The 23695-nt window shown below is 47.9% G+C and overlaps 1 protein-coding gene across 2 annotated transcripts in view; it reads left to right on the plus strand.

Annotated features, from left to right (window-relative positions):
• LOC102566434 (G protein-activated inward rectifier potassium channel 1) overlaps positions 1–23695 on the plus strand; it is a 61046-nt gene that overhangs the window by 32138 nt on the left and 5213 nt on the right. The gene's annotated exons all lie outside the window — the stretch shown is intronic.

A 23695-nucleotide genomic window follows, 5' to 3' on the forward strand; every position in this document is an offset into this window, starting at 1 on the left:
GCACTATGAGGCTGAATCAGGCTGGTCCTGCTCGCTGCCGCCACATATGGCTGGGGACTCAGGCGGGAGTGCAGAAGATGCGCACTGTGGGACTAGGTAGGCTGGCCCCACATGCTGCCACCATATGCAGCTCCAGAGACTTGTACACTCTGGGGACTCTGAGGACCCACACCCATACCTTTCTACCCCCCCACCATACCCCCAAACACACCCACACCCTCTCACATTGGCGATGCATAGAGGGTGCATGCGGGTGCATGTGCACCCCCTGAGATTGGTGGTGCACCCCCTGAGAGAAGTGCTGTTGACACTGCTCGCGGCGCCCACAGGCGGTCACCACTCACCACCCCCCACTGCTGACACCACCGGCGGCATCTGTGGGTGGTTGCCAATCAGTGCTGGCTGCTGCAGATGCTGCCAGCAGCATCTGTGGATGGTTGCTGATCACCGTTTGGTGCTTGCCACCCCCCTGCTTGCTGCCAGCACTGCCATGGCTGCCTGCGGGAACTCCCCACTCACTGCCACCACACCCCACACCGCTGCCACAGCCTATGGGCAGCCACCGTGTCTCCCCAGCCTCCGGGGGCATGCATCGTTCATGCCCTCCCACAGCCACAACACATTCCCACCCCCCACCATACCCCCTCAAACACCCACATCCTTGTATATATCCCCTCCACCCCATCCACATACCCCAGACCCACACCCATCCATATCACACCACACACATCCACCCACTCCCCAACCTCACACTCCCCCAATCCCACCCACATAAACCTCCCTCCACCTGCACAATATACAAGAGTAAGACTGTATTTTGAGCTGTTATGCAATTGCCTCTATATATATATATATATATATATATATATATATATATATAATGCAGATGCACATAAATCAGGACAAAAATATTTTTTGAAATAAAATAGGTTAAAATAGATGTTTGATTATTTTAGTATATGATTTATTTTCCCCGATTCCACGATGGGACCCTCCCCCAAAGGAGTACTTCCGAGACAAGGGGAGGGACTTCAGGTGGCAAAGGTGAGGGGTTAGGGGTGGGATTTCTTGTACCAAGATGGCAACTGGGGCGGGGGAGGGGGCACCTATTAAGGGTCAGGGCTACCTTTGCAGCCTTCAACAGTGCACCAAAACTTGTTAAGCAGCCCTACAGCCAAAATAATTGCCCACCCCTGGGTTACTTTTTGGATTTGTGCATGATGGTTTGGATAGGGATAATCCTACTTCAGACTCAAAAAATACAAAGATATATTCATACCAAATACCAAGGTTCATACAGACGATAAAACTGAACATAGCTTAACATAGCTTAACCTTAGCTGTAATAAAGATCAAACATGACAGTAGTCAATCTAATTCTAAGAAACATCTATGCATGTAAATAATGTCCCCCAAAATTAATCACTGCATATAGGGGTACCCATTACAGGTACTTTGGATCTAGTTTTGGCAAGTAGCAAAGACTCTGTAGAAGAACTGATTGTGGGAAGTAATCTGAGATCAAGTGATCACAAGCAGATTCATTTTAGACTAAACTACAAGAGGGACAAGGATAAATAACAAGGGTCTTGGGCTAATTCTGAGAAAACAAGACAATTATTTAAGGTGTTTGACTGGACTGAAGAGCTAAGAGACTTGTCTGTGAAGGTAGTGTGGAACTTATTAACTAAAGCAAAAGTACAAATACTATCAGGACTTGTATCCCAAGCAAGAGGGAAAAAATGGAAGGCAAGGTCTATAAACCTGTGTAGATAAACAGAAACCTTACACAGGCCATTAGGAATAAGCACAGGATCTACAAGCATTGGAAAATGAGACTGCCTGGTAAGGAACAATATCTTTCTGAGGTCAAGAAATGCAGACACAAAGTAAGAATGGAAAAAGGCTTAGCTGAGCTTGATCTTGCAAAGCATATTCAAAATAATCGCAAAAGATTTTGGGTCGTCTAAAATAAAATCAGTAGGGGGAAGGGAAACCACTATATGTTGATGGAGTTGAGATCAAGGACCACTTAAGCATGGTTCAAGAGCTAGACAAATACTTTCCCTCAGTCATCAATTAGGATGAAGATGGAAATGAGGACATTAGCAAGATTGCTACTTGGCAAGGAGGACATAAATATGGAAATTACCATACTTGAGGTAGAAGCAAAATTTAGGGGAGGGGAGGTCCAGATCATCTCCATCCCATCATAATGAAGGAATTGTCATAGAAAATAGCAACTAGGATGAATCTTCATGGAATCTGTCAATTCCAGCATAATATTCAAAGACTGGAAAATAGTAAATGTAGTTTCAGTTTTCAAAAAAGGGAGAAAGAATGATTCAAGCAATTGTAGGCTTGTTAGCTTGACCTTAACAATAAGGAACCTCTCAGAGCAGATATTGAGGGAAAGGATTGTTAAATATATGGAAGGAAATGGAAAACGGGACAAAACCCAGCATGGTTTTGTCAGAGGAGAATCATAATTTTGCTATCCTTTTGTAAAAAGATAATTGCCTCCCCAGGTAAGAGTAATGCAGTTCACTTGCTTTGTCTTGATTTAAGCAACGTTTTTGGTACCACTCCTCAGAGGAAATTATTGGTTAAACTAGAGAGGATGGGCACCAATGCAATGCCCAAAGCATGAGATAGATTAGGAGCTGGCTCAAAGAGAGACTAAAGAAAGTTGAAAGGTGACTTTTGTGATTGGAGGGTGGTTACCAGTGGTGCTCGTCAGGGATCAGTTTTAAGACCCATCCTTTTCAACAGTTTTATCTGCAACCTCAATACTGGAACTTATGGAATTTGCTAATGACCCTGAACTGAGAGTATTATGAAATAGGGCCAGATTATTAAACAGGAAGATTTAGATAATCTTGTGGAATAGAAGAAATGAAATATATCAGCATGAAATGCCAAAGTCATGAACTTAAGGACCAGTACCTGGTGGCTAGAAAATGGTATTTAGAGGTTTGCTTTTGGGAATTGGCCTATAGGTAAAGTAGATATGCATTAGGCTAATGGTCCAGGGCAACTGCAAGGGTTAACTGATTTATAAAAAGCCTGTCTGTGACAAAGTTTCTTCAAGGACCGCTGTATCTGATACAGGCAAACAGTGAGCAGACATGCAGGCTGGGAATTGAAGACTGATAAAGCCCAAATTAAGATGTAAGCATGTGATGGGTTTGTGAAACAAAGGAATATGTTGACAGGACAGAACATGGACAGTATGATGACGACTGAGAGACCAATCAGCAATGGCCAGAAATGAAGAGTCATCAGGAGGGGAAAGGACTACAAAAGAAGGTATTTCAGAGTAGCAAAAGGTCCAAGAGAGGGGAACCTGAGGCACCATGGACAGAGGACACACCACTAGCCCCTCTTACCCACTCCACTGTGGGGGAAGGAAGGGGGTTTCAGCCTCCTACCTCCAGGCTGCTGACATCTGACATTCAAGAGAGAACCTCAGGGTGAAGTTTGTGTCCTGGCCAGACATACCTTGACTCTGATGACAGCTCTAGGACTGGTAGATATAGAATTGTTTGCATTATTTTTATCTGCTATCACTGTGTATCAATAAAAGTCACCTATTATCAAATGGAAAGGTAGTGGTTAGTCTGAGGGTTTGGGTCTTCCTGGAACAAGGTAGCTGGTTCTTAAATCCAGTGCCAACAGTACCATGGATCTCAGGATAAGATGTGGGTGCATAGGCTGGAGACAAATGAGGAAGAAAGGGTGTATTGGTTAGATGACAAAAAACAGCTAGTGCAATGAAGTCTGAAAAAGCTAAGACAATCTTAGAGTACATTGGTCAAGTTATATGCGGTAGAGTCAAGGAGTTACTTGTCCCATTGTACAAGGCGTTGATAAGACTCCACATGAAATACTGTGTGCAGTTCTGGTCACTGACATTCCTAAAAGATTAAATTAAAATGAAACAGATCAAAGAAGGGCCACAGACAAATAACCTACAGATGGTATTCTCCACACAGAACCCTACAACTCCAGATCCCTCCCTGTAGCAGGGTATTAAGGTGCCTGATACTTGAAGAGCTGGAATAGCTGCTCAGGTGCCAGTTGCTAGGACGACCAGAGGGAGCCAGTGTCCCACACCTGCTGGTGGTCAGCTGACAGGAAGGGGAGGGCCTGGCTCCCATTTAAACACCAGGACTGAGGCCGGGGGGCAGTTCCCTCCTTGCTGCAAAAGGGGAAGGAGCTCTCCTAGAGCAACTGAAGGGGAGAGGCCTAGTGGCAGGAACAGCTTCTGTTGCTGTTGAGGGATGGAGTATTTCCCGGTAGGGTGAAGGCTGTTAAAGCCAGGTGGCTCAAGTTTATATTATAGCCGAGGCACTCACGTTTTGTTTACTGTTTAATACCGGTGGCTTGGGAGAGGCTATTAGGGGTTGGAGGAGGCCTCATAGGGGACCCACAGCAGTGTGGAGATCCCAGTGCCAGCAAGGGCGCAGCATTCGGGGTGCACTGACCCCAGCCCTAGAGAGGGGGGCAGCAAGAAGCCCCAGAGAGGGAGTATTGGTGAGAAGCCGATACGTGCGGGTATGGTGAGCCCTAGAGAAGGGGGCAGCATTTGAGAAGCCCTAGAGAAGGGGGCAGCATTTGAGCAGCATTTTGGAGGAGCCCCGGAGAGGGGGCAGCGAGAAGCCCCGGAGAGGTGCGCAGACCCTGGCGCCAGTGAGGCGCAATCCTAAAGAAGCTGGGCAGCTCAGGTGCACCTGTGGTGCAGCTTGGTGTTGGTAGTTGGGTTTTTTTTGTGGCCTGGGAGGCTGCGGGCTCGGGGTAGTCCCCTAATTTTGGGCTTGCGACCCTCTGGCTGTGGGACTGGTGCCCGAGCCTCTGGGCCAGGCTACAGATTGGAACAGGAAAAGGGGTACGGGCCTCAAGACAATAGAAAAGGCTAGAGCCTCGGAGTCAAACCCTGGTTAGTGGGTTTAGATGGGGAGGCCTAGCTAGAGAAAATCAGGAGTCAGTCTCACATAGGGGAAAGGCCCTAACATACCCAATACAATAGGCAGCCTCCTGCTCACAAGAACATCATCATAATTTCCATCAAGACGTGGCAGATGAATATAGGGCGGGACATAACCCTAAAGAAAGATCCAAGGGTGCCCCACGCAAGGTGCGGAGTACTGGGAAGACGGTGCTGGGAAGGACGACTTGTTATACTCCCCCACCATTCCTCCCCAACTACTGCTTCCTTGTCTAACCCCCCCAACGGAAGCAAACTTTCTGGCCATTATTAACCAAGCTTCCCAATCACCATTTAAGTCCAAAAGTAAGAAGCCTCTTCCTACTTCTTCCACCTCCCAGTCTTATCTCCAGGAAAGACCCTTTTACCTTTTCTTTTGAAAGAAAATGGAGGGAGCTTGGATTGTTTAGCAAAATAGAGACTGAGGGGGGCATATGGCTACTCTTTACAAATACTTTGGTGGGGTGAATCTTGGGACTGAAGAAGAGAGATTTAGAGTAAAAAACAAAACCCCAGTGACAACACAAAAGCAAATGGCTATCAAAGTGCCAATGGATTAATTTAGATGAGATGTTGGCCATGGGTAAAGCTGTAGGTGTAGGACTTCCAGTGATGCTAAGCCATAGTTAGGCCAAGCTACAGTTAAGATAAAGCTCTGGAAAGGAGCCTTGACTGCTAATTGACCTGGTAACAAATGTAAATCAAAAAAACCCCCAACACATTGAGTAAAAAGGGTGAGTCAAAAAAGAGAGTTGCAAAAAGCAGTAGCTGAATAACTTGAGAAGTAACATAAAAGTAAAAACACACTAATGAGGCAAAGATAAAAAGAACCAAAGGTGCAGTTGTCCTCACTTGCCAAAAGAGATGAGTAGAAATGAATATCTCAATAGAAAGATAAGTAAACATTAGTACAAGATATGGGCATTTTGGGTATAAATACAGGGACTGCAAAACTTGTTTTTTGTAGCGACCTTGGGGGGCATAACTTACGTACTGTGTTGCTACTTGTCATGGGCAAGATTCACTAAGTTGAGCTGATTCTTAAATAGACCAGCTGGTTAACTGTCCAAGTGACAATCAAAACTGGTAAGAACAGGGACCAGAGACAACAAACCTCGCTTTGCCACTGAACATGAATTCAAGTAATTTTTTTCTGTCGCCTCTGGAATCTGGAAAACTGCTTGCTAAAGTTGGCCTTCCATAACACACAGACTTGCATATCAACAGTGACAGCAGCACGGGGCCACTTGGGAAAATACTTGCATGCTTCAGTACAACAGTAGACATTTTCATTTCGTTTTGATTTTCTTGCCTGGTTTGCATTGATGCTTCAGCTGATACAATAAAACCTAGAGTTTTTTTAGGTTTTTCCTTCCGCTCAACAGCTGACTGACTTCCAAATTTGGGTCAGGAAGGCATTATTTCCCCTGGTCAGAATGGCATGGCTAATAGTGTTTTGCCTTCTTTTGCAGTATGGAGCATGGTCCTGTTCCTAAGATCTTCGAAGTATGTATTAACCGACTACTTCCTTGTTGTGGCAGGGCATTGGCAGTGACCACATCTACCCTGTTATCTGTGTCATAGGATAGGGTCATCTTGGTGTTTTGGGTATCACACTCTGTAGTTATGTGTAAGCATAGAAGGTGATGACTGGGGATCCTGTGGGACAGTAGTTGGCTGCAAATGCAGGGGAGGCCACAGTTAAAGCCTTTAAGGCAATTAGGGTCTAGAGATCTTGAAGAAAGAGCTGCACAACTTGTCCCAACTTGTAAGGTAAACCTGTCATGTTTTTAAAACCTTTATTATTTTACTGACACAGATAAAGTCCATTGCCTCATGCTAGCAGGAAATGTATTGTCATTTAAACTTCTAAAGCTTGACGATTTCACGGACATCAGAGGTAAGTCAAGCTATTTTAGCAAAGGCCCTACGTGACACCTCAGAGTAGAAGAGGTATTTCATGTCTCTTGGGGTTTTGTTGTATGTTACACTTAGGATGTGTTAACTGAATTTAAAATGAAAGTGTCCACATGTTCAAGCAGTAAAACACATGCTAAGTGCCAATGTATCATAGCAGAGTTAGTACTTTTCACAAGAAGACTATCTCTAGGTGGTGTTAAGTAATGTGTTCAGCTATCGTGAGACCACTCCACAGACATAATATGAGTAGGGATTACTGCAATTTGGATTTCAGGGGAAATTCTGAAATTTAGCATTTTGCCTGAAGCTCTGGAAAACTGTGATTTGGCTGGAAATGGCCTGAGACCAAGGGAGGAGAGGAAGGATGGGGGAAAAAGCTTTAAAACAAGTAACCCCCCGCTCCCCCCCCCCTCCTTCCCCCAAAAAACAACAAAAAACCAAACTGGAAGAAACAGAAACCTTACTGGAAGAACAGAGAAGAAAGGCAGCAGAGCCCCAGAAACATTGTTGAAGCTCCACGTGTTTCCAGGGGCAGCCTAGTATAGGGCTCAGCCTATTAGACTGTTCAATTTCCTGCTTTGGCAGGGAGTTTAAAAGCCCTGCACAGAGCACAGCAGGTAAATACCCCCTGCTCTAGGGGCTGTGAGCATAGGCATGAGGGTCAGCATTCCGTAAAAGTTAGCACTCGGCAAAAGTTGTTGTTTAACACCATTTATTTATTATGGTTTCATCAAGAATTGTAAGTAGTGAGCTTTACTTAAAAGTTGTTTAATAAGTGGTGAACTCTACTTTCTTAAAACAGCTAAAGAACAACCTCTGTGCTGCTGTTCAATAGTAATCAGCCCCGTGGTAGGCTCCTTCAGCTGATTAGAGGCATGGGAAGGCCCGCCCTAGGCTGAAATTGGCACTGGCAACCCTGCAGGGAGCCCGCTTCCCTCCACCCCTTCCCCCAGAACCTGAATTACAGTGGTCCCTAAATATGAGTGGTGCTCACCAACTCTTGTGCGGTGCTGGTGCCAGGCTTGAGACTGAAATACAGCTATTTGTCAGCTGCACAGTCTGCTACAGACTTGTCCAGATTGTAATAAGTTGCATAAGTTCTATGCAATTGCATAGAAGAAGTTCTAACTTGTAGTGTTACAAGTACTTGCAGTATTGCTACTAACTATGAAAACACGTGTTAAATGTCCCATACAACAAGGCCTTTGGAGATCTGCAATGATTTCAAACCAAATGTGCATTGTTGTGTCTGGCAGACTGAGGCAGTTTCTAAAAGCAGGACTTTCTGCAATTATATTGTCAGGAAATGCTATTATGAGCCCAGATTCTCTTGAGGTGGAGCATGATGAAATTCTGAAGAAAAGTGTGTGGAAGAGATCCCACATCATATTAGCCAAAATGAGAACTTCAATGGTTTGCAAATCATTTTAATCTGAACATCAAAGAGCAACTCACAAAGACACTGTCATGGACCCAAAGGAACAGACTTTCACCTTCAGCTTCCCCTGTGCAAAAATGAAATTTATTTTCTACCTGTGGGGACTTTACCATCTTTAATTTTCCCTGAGCCTGAGGAAGGGCATGTGCCCCTGAAAGCTTGCAGAAAAAGATTTTTTTGTGATGTTTTTAGTTGGTCTAATAAAAGGTATCATTCTCTGAACTAAGTTTTAGAGTTTTCCATTTCTTTTTGTCTCAGACCAACATGGTTACCATATACATCCCTTTAAAGTAGCTTGATATTTTGCAAACTACCAGTTGTTCCCATTACGTCAGCTGTGGCAGCTGAAACATGCTCAGCCACACACCCTACTCCAGGTTATGGGGGAAGCAGGCTGAAGTGGAGGCCCTGTTGTGGCTCTGGATCACCTAAGCTTTTAGGAAGCTGGCAGCATAGTACAGGTTGCTCCAGTTTATTGGAGGAATTAACCATGCCTTTCTAAAATCATGTTTTCTGAAGTAACTTACCCCTCTTGATGTAAAGTATGGCAGCTCAAAGCGGGCATATTCACTGCTCTCGCACTGCTATATTCTGCTTGTGCCATGTTAGAAAATAGACTGAGTTATCTAATGAGTCCTGTGCTTTTTGCATGTTGTGCTCTTCCAATTATGTTTTGTCCAGTCTTGCTGACAGCTGATCTTCTCTTGCACCTGATTAGTCAGTCAGATTTTTACTTCTCTCAGAGTGAAGCAATGCTAAGAGATATCGCTTATCAATTTCTGTATGTTTAAGGGAACCCATATTTAGCCAGTGAGCACAAGGTTTCCAAGATTCCTGTGTGGGTCAGAATCACTAAATGCTTTGCAGTTTTTTAAAAAAACAACTCTGTTAATCTTTTGCGATTTATTTTGAATGTGTGCTTTATGTCCTTGGGCACTCACTGGATTAAAAGGGTACCATTACATAGTGGTGGCTCTTACCCTTTGGGGCTGTGCAGTGTTACCTAGCGACACTGACAAATAGTGCAGTGCTGTTGTTCCTGGAGTGAACAATAGGAAGCATTTTACAAGGTGAGGTTCCGAAATCAAAGGTTTATACAGGCATTCTTTAGAAATACTTCAAATGTCACTCTTCTTTGGAGCGCTTCAAATTTGAAACAAGTCAGCATTGTGCAGATTTACCAGTTCCTCCCTTTTGAAGCGCTTCAAAATGGCTGGTTGGCCATGTTGTGGTGAGACTCCAGCTAGGGGGATGGAAAGCAGAAATCCTAGTATCCCTTTTGGGCCCAAGTCTCTTGAGCAGTGTTTCTCCACCTTTTTAGATTCAAGGCATCCTCTGCAGAAGCAAGCAGAGGGAGCCCCTTCTTTCTTCCATGTAAGTAAACAAGCCCCCCCCACACCTTTGCATCGATGCATGAAGCCCAGGGCCATCCCTCACCCACCAGAAAGTCCAGGAGCAGGAGCCGCACTTAGTGTATCCTGAGTGTGTCTACATAAGACACTTTACTGTGCATTAGACTAATCTAATGCACAGTAAAGCATCAGTGTCTACATGTGTGCAGGATTTACTATGCAGTAAATTAGGCTAATGTGCCATATGCTAGTACTAACAAATACAGGTACCAGATTAATGGTGCATTAGGTACTATGTAGTAGTGCACATGTGGATGCTGACCAGGAGCAAATTGATCCTGGTCATCCTAGCCAGCAAGAAGCCACAGGGAGTGGGGAAGCTGTCCTGGCTCAGCAGAATGCTGCTTGCCAGCCACATGAGAATCAGGAGGGTTCCGAGACCCATGTGGACAAGAGAACTGTCCCTGTTCAAGGGGGATCCAGCTGTTGTGAGGGGGCGGAGCAGGGCAGGAGAAGCCCTGGACTGGGCTGCTTCTGTCAGGTGCAATTTGCTCCCAACAGGTGTACGAGTGTAGATGTGCACCCCAGAGAGCTTCAATGAGCCTGAATCTTCTGTGATGAAAATTCAGGTGCATTAATTGCACTTGTAAACACGCCCCCTGTGAACCATGGTGGTGTTGCCAGTCTCAGGCAGGCCAGTAGCAACAGCCTCATGGCAGACCCTCATGTTATGCCAGGCTGCAGCAGAGCGCCCCCTCCTGCTGGAGCTGCTTTTCAGTCTGATTCCACATGACATCTAGAAACAAAGGCATGTCAAGGGAGTTCCACCTGGCAGTGATGGCAGGGTGGAACTCTTAAAAGAAACTCACAGTACCTGCATTGAGAATCACTGTTCTAGACATTCCTGAGGATGGCTACAGGCAAAGGGCAGAGCTCAGTGGCTATTCTGCATCCCCAGCTTGTGTTTAGTACTCCTCTGCAGGCCAAGTCAGTTTCACCTCTGGAGGGCTGGTCAGTTACAGCAGCAGTAAAGTCACTTCAGGGACCTGGGAATGGATACCTCCCATCTCCTTGTCCTGCAGTCCATGGCTGAGTAGCACGAGGTGGTGTTGTCTTTCCTGACTTGCTTGACGTGCAACATCATCATCACTTACCTAGACACACTTTGAGTCTTTTTCCAGCTCATCTGCCAGTTAGCAGGCAAGAGCAGGTACCACAAGTGGCATGGACAGCCTCTGTGTGTGCATTTGGCAGAATGGAGAGGAACCAGGGTACGCAATAGCAGCTGGGGCATGAAGCACAAAGCAGAGCAAACGATTGGGCAGGTATCACAGGGAGATGACTAGAAAGCAGAGCAGCAGATTGGTCAGGGAAGGGGGACCACACCATCGATTCTTCCACCCAGGCCCTGGCTTGGTGCTGTGTATACTGTAGCTTTCAAGTTCATTCCAGTGTCAGCCAGGTGGGGGAGTGCCTGCAATGTAAGCTGTGCCGTCTGGTGGTGTCCCTCAGGGAGAAGGTAAGAGAGCTACAGGAGGAGGTAGCAAGGCTCTGAAGCATCCTCTGCAATGGGGACTTCATCAATTCCATGCTGCAGAAAACCTCTAGGGCTGTGGAGGAAGGACTGCCAGAGGTGGTGCTAGGAAAGGGGGAGGGCATGGACTCCCAGGAAGGTTGGAAGCTTGTGACCTCTGGCAGCAAGAAAAAGTAGTCATCCCCACCTGCAGTGGTTTGTTTGGAGAACAGATATGGAGCGCTAGCAACAGAGGAGGAGGAGAGCATTCCATTGATTGAAGAGGCCAGGCCAGGAATCCCCAAGGTGAGGGAGGATCAAGACCACTACCACTAAGAGGAAGTTACAGGTAATGATGGTGGTTAGCTACTCCCTTCTGAAGGGGATGGAGGGAGCCATCTCATGGCCTGACCTGTTGTCCTGGGAGGTCTGCTACTTGTCTGGAGTCCAAATCTGAGATGTCACAGAAGGATTACCAGATTCTCTGACTACTACCTCATGCTGCTCATCTATGTGTAGCTACCAATGATACTGCCAGAGGTGATCTTGATGGTGGCGAGCGGCAACCACCCACAGACACCGCTGCCAGCAGCAATCACAGACTGCCTGCAGACACTGCCATGGGCATGGAGGGTATGGGGGAGGGTGTGGGTGTGTCGGGGGGTGGATAGGTGTGGGAGGTGTAGGTGTGTATGGGGTTGTGGTGTGTGAGTGTGTATGTGGGATGAAGGAGCATGTGGATGTGTGGGTGAGTATGGGGTTTGTGGGGGGCCTGTGTTGTGGGGAGGGTGGCTGGAGTGGGTTGCAGCATGTGTGGAGGGAGAGGGTGGCTGAGGTGTGTGAGGGGGTATAGGGTGTGCATGTATGGCACTCCGAGGGGGGGTGTGGGTACATGTGTATGGTGGGGTGTGCATGTGGGACTCACCCTTTGAGCACACACACACACACCCCCTTCCTCATTGCCCACAGCCCCCACCACAGGAGGCAGAGCCCCTGCCAGCACTGCTGCCAGTCCAGGCTGTATGCTTCTGCCACTCCTGGCCCCAGGGCACTGGTGTGGGCCCTGTGCTCCTGCCTGCCCACTCGCTGCCACTCCTGTCTGCCACCACTGTCCTTCTTCTGCTACTTCCATACCTTCCCATCTGTTGCCGTCACTTCCCCATTTCCCCCCTTCCCCCCTCATATCAGTGCTCTGGCACCATGCAGTTCCCAGCTGCATAGCCGAGACCGTAGGACGCAGCAAGAGCCAGCCTGGCTCAGCTAGCACCGTGCAGAGCCAGCCAAAAATTGTGGGGGATGGACCAGGCTGGGCTGGCTCCTGCTGAGTCCTATGATCCTGGCAATGCAGCCGGGAACAATGTGGTGTCGGAGCGGCTGGTGGGCAGGGAGGTGGGGAGAAGTGGCAGCAGCGGGCAGGAAAGTGAGGAAATGGCAGTGGCAGCAGCGGCAGGTGGAAGGGCAAGTGGCAGTGAGCAGGCAGGTGGGATGGCTCTTCCCTCTCCCTGCTGGTACAGCCCAGCCTGGCTCCATAGAGACCCTGCCAGCCCAGGCCCTGCACTCCTACATAGCTGTCATTAAGTGAGGAGTAGCTGGATAGGCTCCAGGCCTGTCCAAAGGATATCAGCAGTTTTTAACTGTTTAACAACTGAACTTTTCTTGTTGGTTTTTTTTAATGCTCTAGTGGTAGCAGCAGCAACCTGTCTGTCCTACTATTCCAATCAGTGCTGATAGAAAATAGATCTTCCAAACTAACTTTTTTCTTTTCATTATGAGATTACAAGTTTACTTTCTAGAGGCCTTTTGTAAGACCTTTGATGTTGTAAGGCCTTTGACTTGGTACTGAATGACATTTTGTTTAAATTAACATGATGTGCATTAAAAACTGACCGGTTGATAGGTGTCAAAACATGATCATGAATCTGGAATTTTTGAGTGGGGGGTTTTCTGGTGGGTTTCCACTGGCACTGATTGTTTAGTCCTCTGTTATTTAACGTGTTTATCAGTGATCTGGATGAAAAAAATATTACTGAAAGTTTGCAGATAACAGAAAGATTCAGGGAATGATAAATATGCAAGAGGACAAGTAATTGACAGAGTAATCTGGATTTATTGATAAATGTGGTGCAAGGAAGCAACATATGTCTTAATAGGACTACATGTAAAATCATGCCTCTGAGAACAAAGAATATAGGCTGTGTTAGCAACTCTACCATAACATCTGATGAAATATTGTGTTTTCTAACATACAACATACCTTTAAAAAAAAACAAAAACAGCTGCTGGAAATGGCGTATGCATTATATGCAAGGAAGTACAGTAGTAGCAGTTTCTGCTGTTTGACCAGGTTAAAGCGAAAGTAAAGTTTGCCTATAATCAACAGGGAGCAGAACAGGCTCCCTAGCTGCTTCTATTCAGTTGATTGCTACAAGGAAAGATCTTTTTTTCCCTTCATTCTGTCTCTCAAAAAGTGCTTATTTTAGTTCTGGGCATGTTGTATACAAGAAAATATGTTACATTGTACTCTGAACAAGTTAGTCTATAAGGTACCCTGTTCTGCTTTCTGGGGAACAGGGACACTGAATAGTAGGGCTGTGCGAGGCTTTGGACACAGCTTCGGATCCGGAGAAGTTTCAGAGGCTTCGGGGTCCGAAGCAGCACATCCGGGTCACAGCGCTGCCTCGTTCGGCTTCCCCAAGCGGTTCCGAGCCGCCTCGGAGGTCCGGCCATAGGGTATAATAGGGAAACAATAAAATCTATGACGTTGTTGTTTTTTGTCCGATTTGGATGAAATTTTTCGGGATGGTAGACTCTGCAGAGAGGATGAAGCCTGCCAAGCTTCAAGAAGATCTGTGCAGGGGTTTGGGAGTAACAGCACCCCAAATTCTTGAAAGCAAAACTCATGTCACGTCTAGGTGTTAAAACGTAGTGGGGTGAAAAGTGCAGAAGTGGTAGCTCTTACTGAGGCCACAAAGCCTGCCAAGTTTCAAGAAGATCGGTGGAGGGGTTTGGGGGGAAGTGCCCCTCAAGCTGAGGACAAGCAAAACTGGTGCCATGGGTGCTTGTGGGACACTGACTGTGTCTGTCTTGGGGCAGGGAGGGGAGACACTGCTGCAGGCCTGGCTGCTAAGCTGCTGTGTTCCCAGTTACCAATCAATCGTGATTCACGCAGGGACTCAGGGACCAGCTCAATACACAGGGCCTAGCTACTACATAACGACTTAACGAGCGTCAATTAGCACCTACAAAACCAGGCTAAGGAGAAGAAAGAATGAATACAGACAATCAATTGCCCCAAGACAGACCGTCTTGGCACGAGTTTTGCCTGTCAGCAGCTAGGGGTGCTGGGCCCCAGAACCCCCCTGCACCCATCTCCTCCACAGCTGGCAGGCGTCACAGCAGGGGCCACCATCCCTGCAGCTGTCACCCCGCTGCGTCTTAGCACACACAGGGTCACCCATGGCACGAGTTTTGCTTATCTGCAGCTTGACGGGCAGTTCCCCTCAAACCCCTGCACCCATCTCCTTAAAACTTGGCAGGCTTCGTGGCCTCACTACGAGCTACACCCCTGCAGTTTTGACCCCCCTGTGTTGTAACACATAGACGTGACAGGAGCTTTGCTTTCAAGCATTTGGGGTACACTTCCCCTCAAACTTCTGCTCCGATCTTCTTGACACTTGACAGGTATCATGCTCTCATCAAAGGCTACCATCCCTGCAAGTTCCATCTAAATCAGACAAGAAACAACAAAGTTATAGATATTTCATTGATTCCCCATTATACCCTATGGCCGGATCTCCGAAGCTTTGCGGAAACCCGGTCCAAAGCTCCAGATCAGATCGCAGCCATCCGAAGCAGCCGGATCCAAAGCCGGATGGGATGACTGCCGACTTGCACAGGCCTACTGAATAGGACTTGGGTTTCATGGTGGATGAGCTGAACATGAGCTTCTAGTGCCACACTGTGGTCAAAAGAGTTAATGCAGTCCTTTGGGGTATAAACAGTGGGAGGAAGGTTAATAGTAAGGTTATATGGTCACAACATTGGAAAACATGACATACAGTGAAAGACTCAAGGGGCATGAAATGTAGTTACTAAATAAGAGGTTATAGGTGGCTGGATCACAGACTAAACACGTACTTGGAACACAGAAATATGATAGTTAGTTCTTTGGTCTAGTTCTGGTTATATCTTTGAATACAAATAGCTGAAAGTTAGGCACATTCAATATAAGGGGTGACACTATTACGGTTGGTGGTCTAGGTTTTATTTTCTTTGGTCATGTCATCCGGGGTGACCAAGATACAGCCTCTGGGTTGGATCCAGCCCATGGTGCTGTGTCATCTGGCTTGCAGGTTTCCCTATCAAATTCCATGTAATACTGCCACCATCAAACTCCAGTCCCTTGGGCCAGATGTTGCAGTTCCATTCTCTGGATCGAGCCCACAGAATGCCCCTTGCCACTCAGAGCTGGATCATTTGGACACCACTGGTGTCTAGGCCAGGGGTTGACAATCTATGGCCTCCAGGCTGAATTTGGCCTCTCTAGAGTTTGGATCAGGCCCATGGAGCCATGGCTTTGATAACAGGGGACTATTACTGCTCCGTGCTGCAGCCAGCTGCCTGGAGTTCTCCCTGCATTGTGCTGTAGTCAGCTGCCTAGGGCTTCAGTGGCAGGGGGCTTGGCTTGTACTGTGCCACAGCACTGACTGGTGGGAGGGGGCTTCCACTGCACCATGTTGCAGCTGAGTGGAAGGGAGAAGTGATTGCTGCAACTGCATCCTAATGCTTGCCCATCTCTGACTCAAGCTGCTTTCCACCCCCACATCCAGAAAACATTGTTGATCCCTGGTTTAGTCCACTAGATAATCAAAAGGAAATATAATTTCACCCTTAGATGTGACATTTGTAGTGGGTTAAATTGTCACAGGGTTTGAAGCAGTTCCAAAATGTAGGGCTTCAGACAGACAGGCAAACCACTTCCAAGCATTACTCAGCAAGTGGCAGAATGGGGTCCTGATGCTTCACCAGCAGGTGGCAGGTGAGAGCAATATGCCTTGAAGTGGCCCAGTCTTTGGAGGTTCCCAAGGACAAGTAGGATAACTAGGGCAGGGCGACTAGTTGTGACAGCTACCCCGGGTGCTGACTTGTGGGCAAGGGATTGTGGGGGGGGTTGGGAGGGGATCAAAATGTTTTCTTTAACAAGTATACCTTTATTAAATAAACCAAAGCTCAAAGTAAAATTCTTCATAAACGAGCAGTATTAAATAACCCCCCAAAATAAGCTCTTCATTAACCAAATCAAAACAAATGCATAATGTGCTTATGAAGGAAGAAGTGAGAGGCAATGAAGGATTGCAAGACTGTTATTGAGGCCTGTGCTGTACCCTGTTCACAGAGTGCTCAAGGGAGATGGGGTGCCCCTTGGCACGGAGTGCCATGGGCCATGACTGTATGCATGTTGGATGGGTGGAAGGCATTGCACTAACCTTACCTAAACCCTTCCTTTTCCCAGCATTTTGACAAGGAGCTTGGACAGGGTTGGGGATGTTGCACCCCCCAAGCGCCTCTGTCCTCTGTGGAGGACAGGGTCCTGGTACTGGTGGCAAGCTGGGATATAAATTGAAGTGTACTGAACTTGAGGAAGCGGCTGACGTATTCTGGGCAGATCCTGGAGCTGGCCAGCATTTTTATGGGCCTAGTGTGGCAGGCCTCTGTCTAAGGAGACCTGGCAGTCCTGCCTCTCCCTACACATTGCCCAATGGCCCCAAACCATGTCTTAATTACCTTGATTAAGCCCAGGGAAGCCATTAATCCATGCTTAATAATGTGTGGATTAATGGTTTCTCCAGCCTTAATCAGGGTAATTAAACTGTAGTTTCAGACCATCCCCAAGTGGGGATGCTGCATAAGCAGCTGCCCCCGGGTCCTGGGCTGGCTGTGGCGGGCAGCCAGGAGGCTGCACTGGGGTCCATGGAGCCTTGGCCTGACTCATTTCTGGCAGTGGGTACACGTGTGCAACAAGCCAGGCCAGGGCTCCACAGATCCCAGTGTAGCCTCCCGGCTGCCTGCCACAGTGCAGCCTCCTGGCAGCCTCCTGGCTGCCTGGGCTGGGACCCCAGTGCAGCTGCTTGTGCAGCATTCCTGCCTCTTGCTGTGAACAGCTGCGCCCCATTTCCTCCCACCCCCTTCCTCCACCCCCCTTCTCCTCTCCACCTCTATCCCCAGGACTCCCAGGAAAGAGACTGGGAAGTAGCTGAAGGGGTTTAGCAGAGTGACTACAGCTACCAGTGATTGTGGCTGGGGGTCAGTGACTAGCGGCCACGAGCTAAATGCTGTCCTGGGGATGGCTGCTACCACTGTGGTGTCCAAATGAGTTAGGGTGCCTGGCAAAGCCATACTCCCACTGCTGCCAACTGTGTGGTGTGTGGAGGGACAGCTGTGGGGGTAGCTCTTCCTGTAACCACTCTGCTCAGATGCAGCACCTGAAAGATGGTACAGTGCCTTGCCTGGCTGATGCTGCTACTGACTAGGTCTGTGCACTGGGCTTGGTAGGACTTTATCCATTCCCTCTGTTCTACACCCTAAACAATCTCCCCACATCAAAGCAGGAGCCATTCATTTCCAGGAGAGGCAGGCAGTCCTGCCATGTTCTCACTCCTCTCGCTGGAGGACATGGTCCACAGGAATCCTGAAAGGGGCAAGCTCACTATGAGGGATCCATGAAAAGAAGACTCCTGTCTTGGAATATGAATTCCTAGCAGACAGACTGCTTGAGAATATGCTGTCAGGTCCATTTGTGACTGAGTGGGTCATGAGGAAAACAACTTTGACCTTGCTGTCACTTAGTTCATAGGTTGGGCAGCCCCTACAACCACACATTGGCAGAATGCTTGGCTCAAAATGTATGGCTTGTCAACACTGTAAGCATCTACCCCTTCATTCTTTTCCATGATGACTAGACACCCACTTCCTTGGGACTTTGACTGTAGGACTCACCAAGACCCCTCCCATCACTGCCATCCACAAACCCTAGACTCACTGGATACATGGGACTGAAAGTTGGCGCTGGGTCTGAGTCTAGAAAGAAGCTGTGGCTTGGACCATGTAACTGAGAGTACTTCACACACATGTGGTTGCCTAAAAGCACACTCCACGGTACTTAAGGTCTGTCTTAGTCAGAAAAGACCCACAGGACTGGGGGTAGGAGGTGCTGGATGTGGGGGTTGGCTGCACTGAATCAGCTTCCTCAGCTTTTGCTATTCCTTCATCTCTCTCTGCCAGCCTCCCTTGCAAATTCCCTCCTTCCCACATGCCTACTAATCTGTAAAAATAAAGGCCTAATCTTTCCTTATAAATTGTTTCTATTTGAGTGGGGCACAAGGCAGGCGCTAACAGGGGAAGCAAGGTGGAATGAGATGGGGAAGCCAGGGGTGTGGTGTGGGGAGCCAGTCATGGGTTCCCAGGCCATGATTTGCAGGCATTAAGTTGCAGTGTATAGCCCTGTTACTAGAAAGCGGGGCAGCCCTTTTAAGGACAGTTTTCAGAGCACCACCCACCGGCAGCTAACTGGGGCTATTTCATGACTGGGAGAGAGCTCAGACCAGAGCTATATAAGCCCTGGGTTGAGCTAGCCAGGACAGACAGACAGCCCTGGCACTGGCAGAGTGCAGGGCTCCTGAATGGCCAGGAGACTGGAAGAAAACAGCTCTGCTGGCCAGGGAATAGGACAGAATGACCCACAGAGAAAGAGAAGCTTGGTAAGCAGACATGCTGCCTCTATTGTTTTTCTTGTTATAGCCCAGGGGCTTAGCACTTAGGTTGCAGTTTAAACTGGTAGTTTGGGTTGGGACTATAAGGGGTACTTTTGGAGGTCCCATTAGTGCCCGAGGGCATGTGTAGCGGGGGCCCTAAGTCAAAGTGGTGGGGTTTAAAAACACCGCTTCAATTTAGGGCCAAGTAAACCCCCACGTTGTGCACACACCCATGTGCATAACTGCCTCTCCGGTGGCATGGAGGGGAGGGAGAGCTGCCGGCAGGCAGAGCGGTCCCTGAGCTGTGGAGAGGGCTGATGCTTCCCTCTGTGACAGCAGCAGCTCCCCTCCAGGTGGCACCTGCCTGCAGGCACCCAGCTCGGGTGGTCCCAGGGGGACACCGCGGCTGCAGAAGGAAGCACTGGGCCTCCACACAGCTCAGGCAGGCAGGCTCCAGGAAAAAAAAAAGAAAAAATCACTACTTTTTTTTTCTTGGGTGGAGCCTGCCTTCCCAGCTGCTGCCAGGCTTCCTGCAGAGCCCCTGAGCTGCACAGAGCCTGGTGCTTCGCTCCACGGCTGTAAGGGCAGCAAACTAAAACTCCTTGGAGGAGTTTTGTTTTGCTGCGCCCCAAGTCATTTAAGGCACATTACGCCACTGAATTTGCTACAGCGGCTGAAATTACTGCGCAATACACTGCCAACGCGTGCAAACACCAATACCACTAAAGCAGTGCAAAAGCATTTAACCCACTTTAAAATGTAATGCACACATGCCCCTCGTTTCATCTACACATGGCCCAAGAGGCACACGACTGCCTCGAGCTATGCCACAGGCAGGCTCAAGGCCTGAGCTTTCAGTGAACCCAGAGAAGGGCGGAGTGCTGGGGCCCAGAAGCCAGATCTAGAGCAGTATGCCAGGGCTGCGGGACCAGCCAGAGTAGAGGGGCAGAAACTGAGAAGGCTAAAGCCCCGACAAAAGGAAGAAGAAAGGCTTAGAGTGGCTTGGAGATACTGGGTCAAGGGTCTTATCCATTTTTGGAGATTCGAAATTTGTGACACATGGGCATGGTCTAGGGATAGTATAGAGCTATGCAATTAGCCCTTAAGGCTCCATACCTCCATACCTCCCATGTGTTCCTTATAGTGAGACCAGATATGGGAAGTCCTGGGGCAGCCTTCCTTTTGAGAACCAGAAGGAACATCAAGACATGGCAGGCTAGTGAAGGGGAGACTGTTCCCAGAGTGAGGCAGAAAAAGGGGGACTCCAGGGTGCCTCGAAAGGCTTTCCACAGCCCTAGGAGTGGCGCCTTGTTACAGTCAGGTTTGGGAGTTGACTGTAGTACACCAACCCAGCCCCTCCCATTTGCTTAGTGTCCTGCCTTAGACTTTATCTCAAGTTAATCATAGTACAAGTGGAACTGTGCACCTATGCTACTGGCAGCTGGCAGTCCTGAGCATCTGTAGTGTGCTTCTTGGTGAGTGGGTCTGGGGCACTCAGAGGAGGAGGATTGCATGGTTAACACTAGTACCTGTAACAGCATCACAGCACCACTGTAGGCAGTGAGAGGGATGGCATGTGAGTTAATGGGCATGGTGGGGGCAAGACTCTAGTGCTACAACTTGACAAATCATCAAGGGCATGTAGTGCATGGATGGTTTAGGATGCTCAAGACTAGTCTCAATATCAGGGATAGCTCTCTGTGGACAATGACTGGTACTTGTCTTCTAATCAGCTAACTCCCCTTTCAGCATAACCTGCTGCAGGCTTCCTTTAAACATATGCTTTATCCCCCTCATGATTGTAACACTGATGCCATTCTTTCCAGTCATCCTCTCCACTTTAGCCAATAATTTCCCATGAGGCATGGTATCAAAAGCTTAGCTTGCATCTAGATAACTTAATGCTATTGCACCACCCATATCAAAGGAATCCATCAAGGGCTCCCTACACAGTGTCAGCTGTATCCCTTACAGTTCTGGGCCAGCAGCACCCTCAACAGGGTTGAGGTATCTCCCTCCTCCCCTTCTTAAATATTGGCACCACATTGGCCCTTTTCCAGTCTTCTGGGACCTCTCCCGAGCACCATGAGTCTTGCCCAGCTCCCTTCCACAATGCACCATGGAGTAAGCTACCCTCCCCAGCCTTCAGCAATGGCACCTCCCAGCCACAGATACCAGCAGCAGCTTCTGTCAGTCTCCCATAGAATTTCTTCCCAGTTCAAGCACTACCCTCAAAAGCACCCTGTATGCCCATGCCCCCACATCCACCCAGACCTAGTCATAGAATCTTAGAAAGAAGGACTGGAAAGGATCTGTAAGATCATCAAATCCAGTCCTTTGCCATGGGCAGGAGGTAATTGGGCTCACATAAGCTCAACGAGTTGCTTGTTCAGCTTCCTCTTGAACAACACCAGGGTTGGTGACTGCACCACCTCTGCTGGAAGTATGTTCTGGATTCTAGTTACCTGTACGGAAAAGACGTTTTTCCTTATGTCTAGCCTAAACTTTTACTTGACTGGCTTGTGCCCTTTGGACCTTGTCCTCCCAAGAGGTGCTTTTCTGAAAGGTTGCCCTCCCAGATCCTGGTGTTCTCCCTTGACATATATGTAGGCGGGTATCAAGTCACCTCTCAGCCTTCTTTTACTCAGATTGAACAAGCCCAATCCCAAAGTCTCTCCTCATAAGGCCTATCCCCCAGGCCCTTGATCATATGGGTGCCCCTTTCTGCACCCTTTCAAGCTTGTCCACATCCTTCTTGAAGTGTGATGCCCAGAACTGGACACAGTACTCTACTTGTGGCCTCACCAATGCTGACTAGAAGAGGAGGAGCACCTCTCTGGATCTGTTTGCAACATCTGCTGATACATGCCAGAGTTCTATTTGCTGTATTGGCGACTTCATCACACCGGTGGCTCATATTCATCCTCTGGTCAATTGTCACCCCCAGCTCCCTTTCAGATGCAGTGCCAGCCAGTGAGCCACCACCCATCATATAGATATGATAAAGGTTCTTTCTACCCAGATGAAGGACCTGGCACTTGTCCCTGTTGAACCTTATCTGATTGCATTCAGCCCATAGAACCAGCCTGTAAAGGTCATCCTGGATCTTTGTCCTGTCCTTGGATGTGCCTGCTTATCCCCACAGCTTGGTATCATCCTCAAACTTAAGCATTGCACTTTTCCCTCCCTCATCCAAGTAATTGATAAACATGTTAAAGAGCATAGATCCAAGCACTGATCTCTGGGGGACACCACTGGAGATGGCCTTCCAGGATGAGGCCACCCCATTAATTACCACTTGCTGGGATCGGCTGCTGAGCTAGTTGCCAACCCACCTCGTTGTAGCCTGGTCTAGGCCAGTACTCCAACTTAATTGAGAGGATTTAATGGGAAACAGTATCAAAGGCCTTGCTGAAATCTAGGTAGATGACATCCACCTCCTGTCCCACATCCAGCTGGTTAATTACCTGGTCATAAAAGGACACCAGGTTTGTTAGGCATGACCTCCCCTCGACACAGTCACGCTGGTTATTTCTCACTACCCCACCAGGTGCGAGCTTGTGGTTGATAGCTTCCTTGACAATTTTTTCAAAGATTTTTCCCAGGATCGAAGTCAGATTGACCAGTCTATAGTTAGCAGGGTCATCCTTCTTTCCCTTCTTAAAGATGGGTACCATATTAGCCCTCTTCCAATCATTCAGGACCACTCCTGAGTTCCACAACTCTTTGAACAGCCTCACCAGAGGCACCACTATGAGCTCAGCCAGTTCCTTCAACACTCTTGGATGAAGGTCATCTGGCCCAGCCAACTTGAAAATGTCCATATGATCTAAAAGTATCTGAACCTGTTCGGGACTGATTTTATGTGGACTGCTATCATTGCCGTATTCTCTGTGCCTCTAGACAGGTGACAAGTTCTCGCCTGGTTTCAGGAATACTGATGCAAAGTAAGTATTAAGGAGCTCTGCCTTTTCACAGGGGTCAACTGTGGGCTTCACTTCCGTATATAGTAGGACTGTAGCCATCATGTGGTATGCTAATACTGAGAGGTGTCTGGGTAGGGCAGAGGGGAGGGGGTGGGGAGAAGGGAGTGGGGGGTAGGGGGGTGGAGCTGGAGGAAGCCAGGCAGACCCTGCTGTGCCTGCAAGTCTCTGCTAGAGCTGCAGCCAGGGAGCAGAGGGAAGGGGCCAGCTGCAGAAAGCAGAGCCCTGCCCAGGGTTGCAAAGCATCTAGGATGCTGGAGGATTCTGATTTACCTTAAACCAGGAAGGGTTCTGGGACAGACATTGCATAAACTGGTTTGACCGAAATCACTTAAGTCTGATACTACATTCAACCAGGTTTATCTCAAGCCAGTTTCGGCCATTTTCAAACTGGTTTATGTGCACTGAACATGTTCTGTTACAGTTTTAAACCAGTTCCTGATCACTTAAACCAGTTTATGTGTAATGTCTATCCCTATAAGACAGAAATCTGTCAGTTTCTAGTGGTGTCATTTGTTTGAGCTTCAAAGCATGGAAACTCACCCAGAATGTTTTTAAAAGGTATATACTACTAACATTTTTATTGGTTTCATCAGTCATGTGGAAACAGTAATTTCTGTCTAAGGGAGGGGAAGCTTGATTATCTGGATAAAAACTCACATTTTTGTAGCAGAAAAATATGAAAAACACACTAGAATTTGAAGGACTGACACTGGTATCATCTTAAATAAAGCCAAAATATCTAAATAGC

The sequence above is a fragment of the Alligator mississippiensis genome, chromosome 4 (assembly GCF_030867095.1).
Source record: "Alligator mississippiensis isolate rAllMis1 chromosome 4, rAllMis1, whole genome shotgun sequence".
Lineage (NCBI taxonomy): Eukaryota > Metazoa > Chordata > Crocodylia > Alligatoridae > Alligator > Alligator mississippiensis.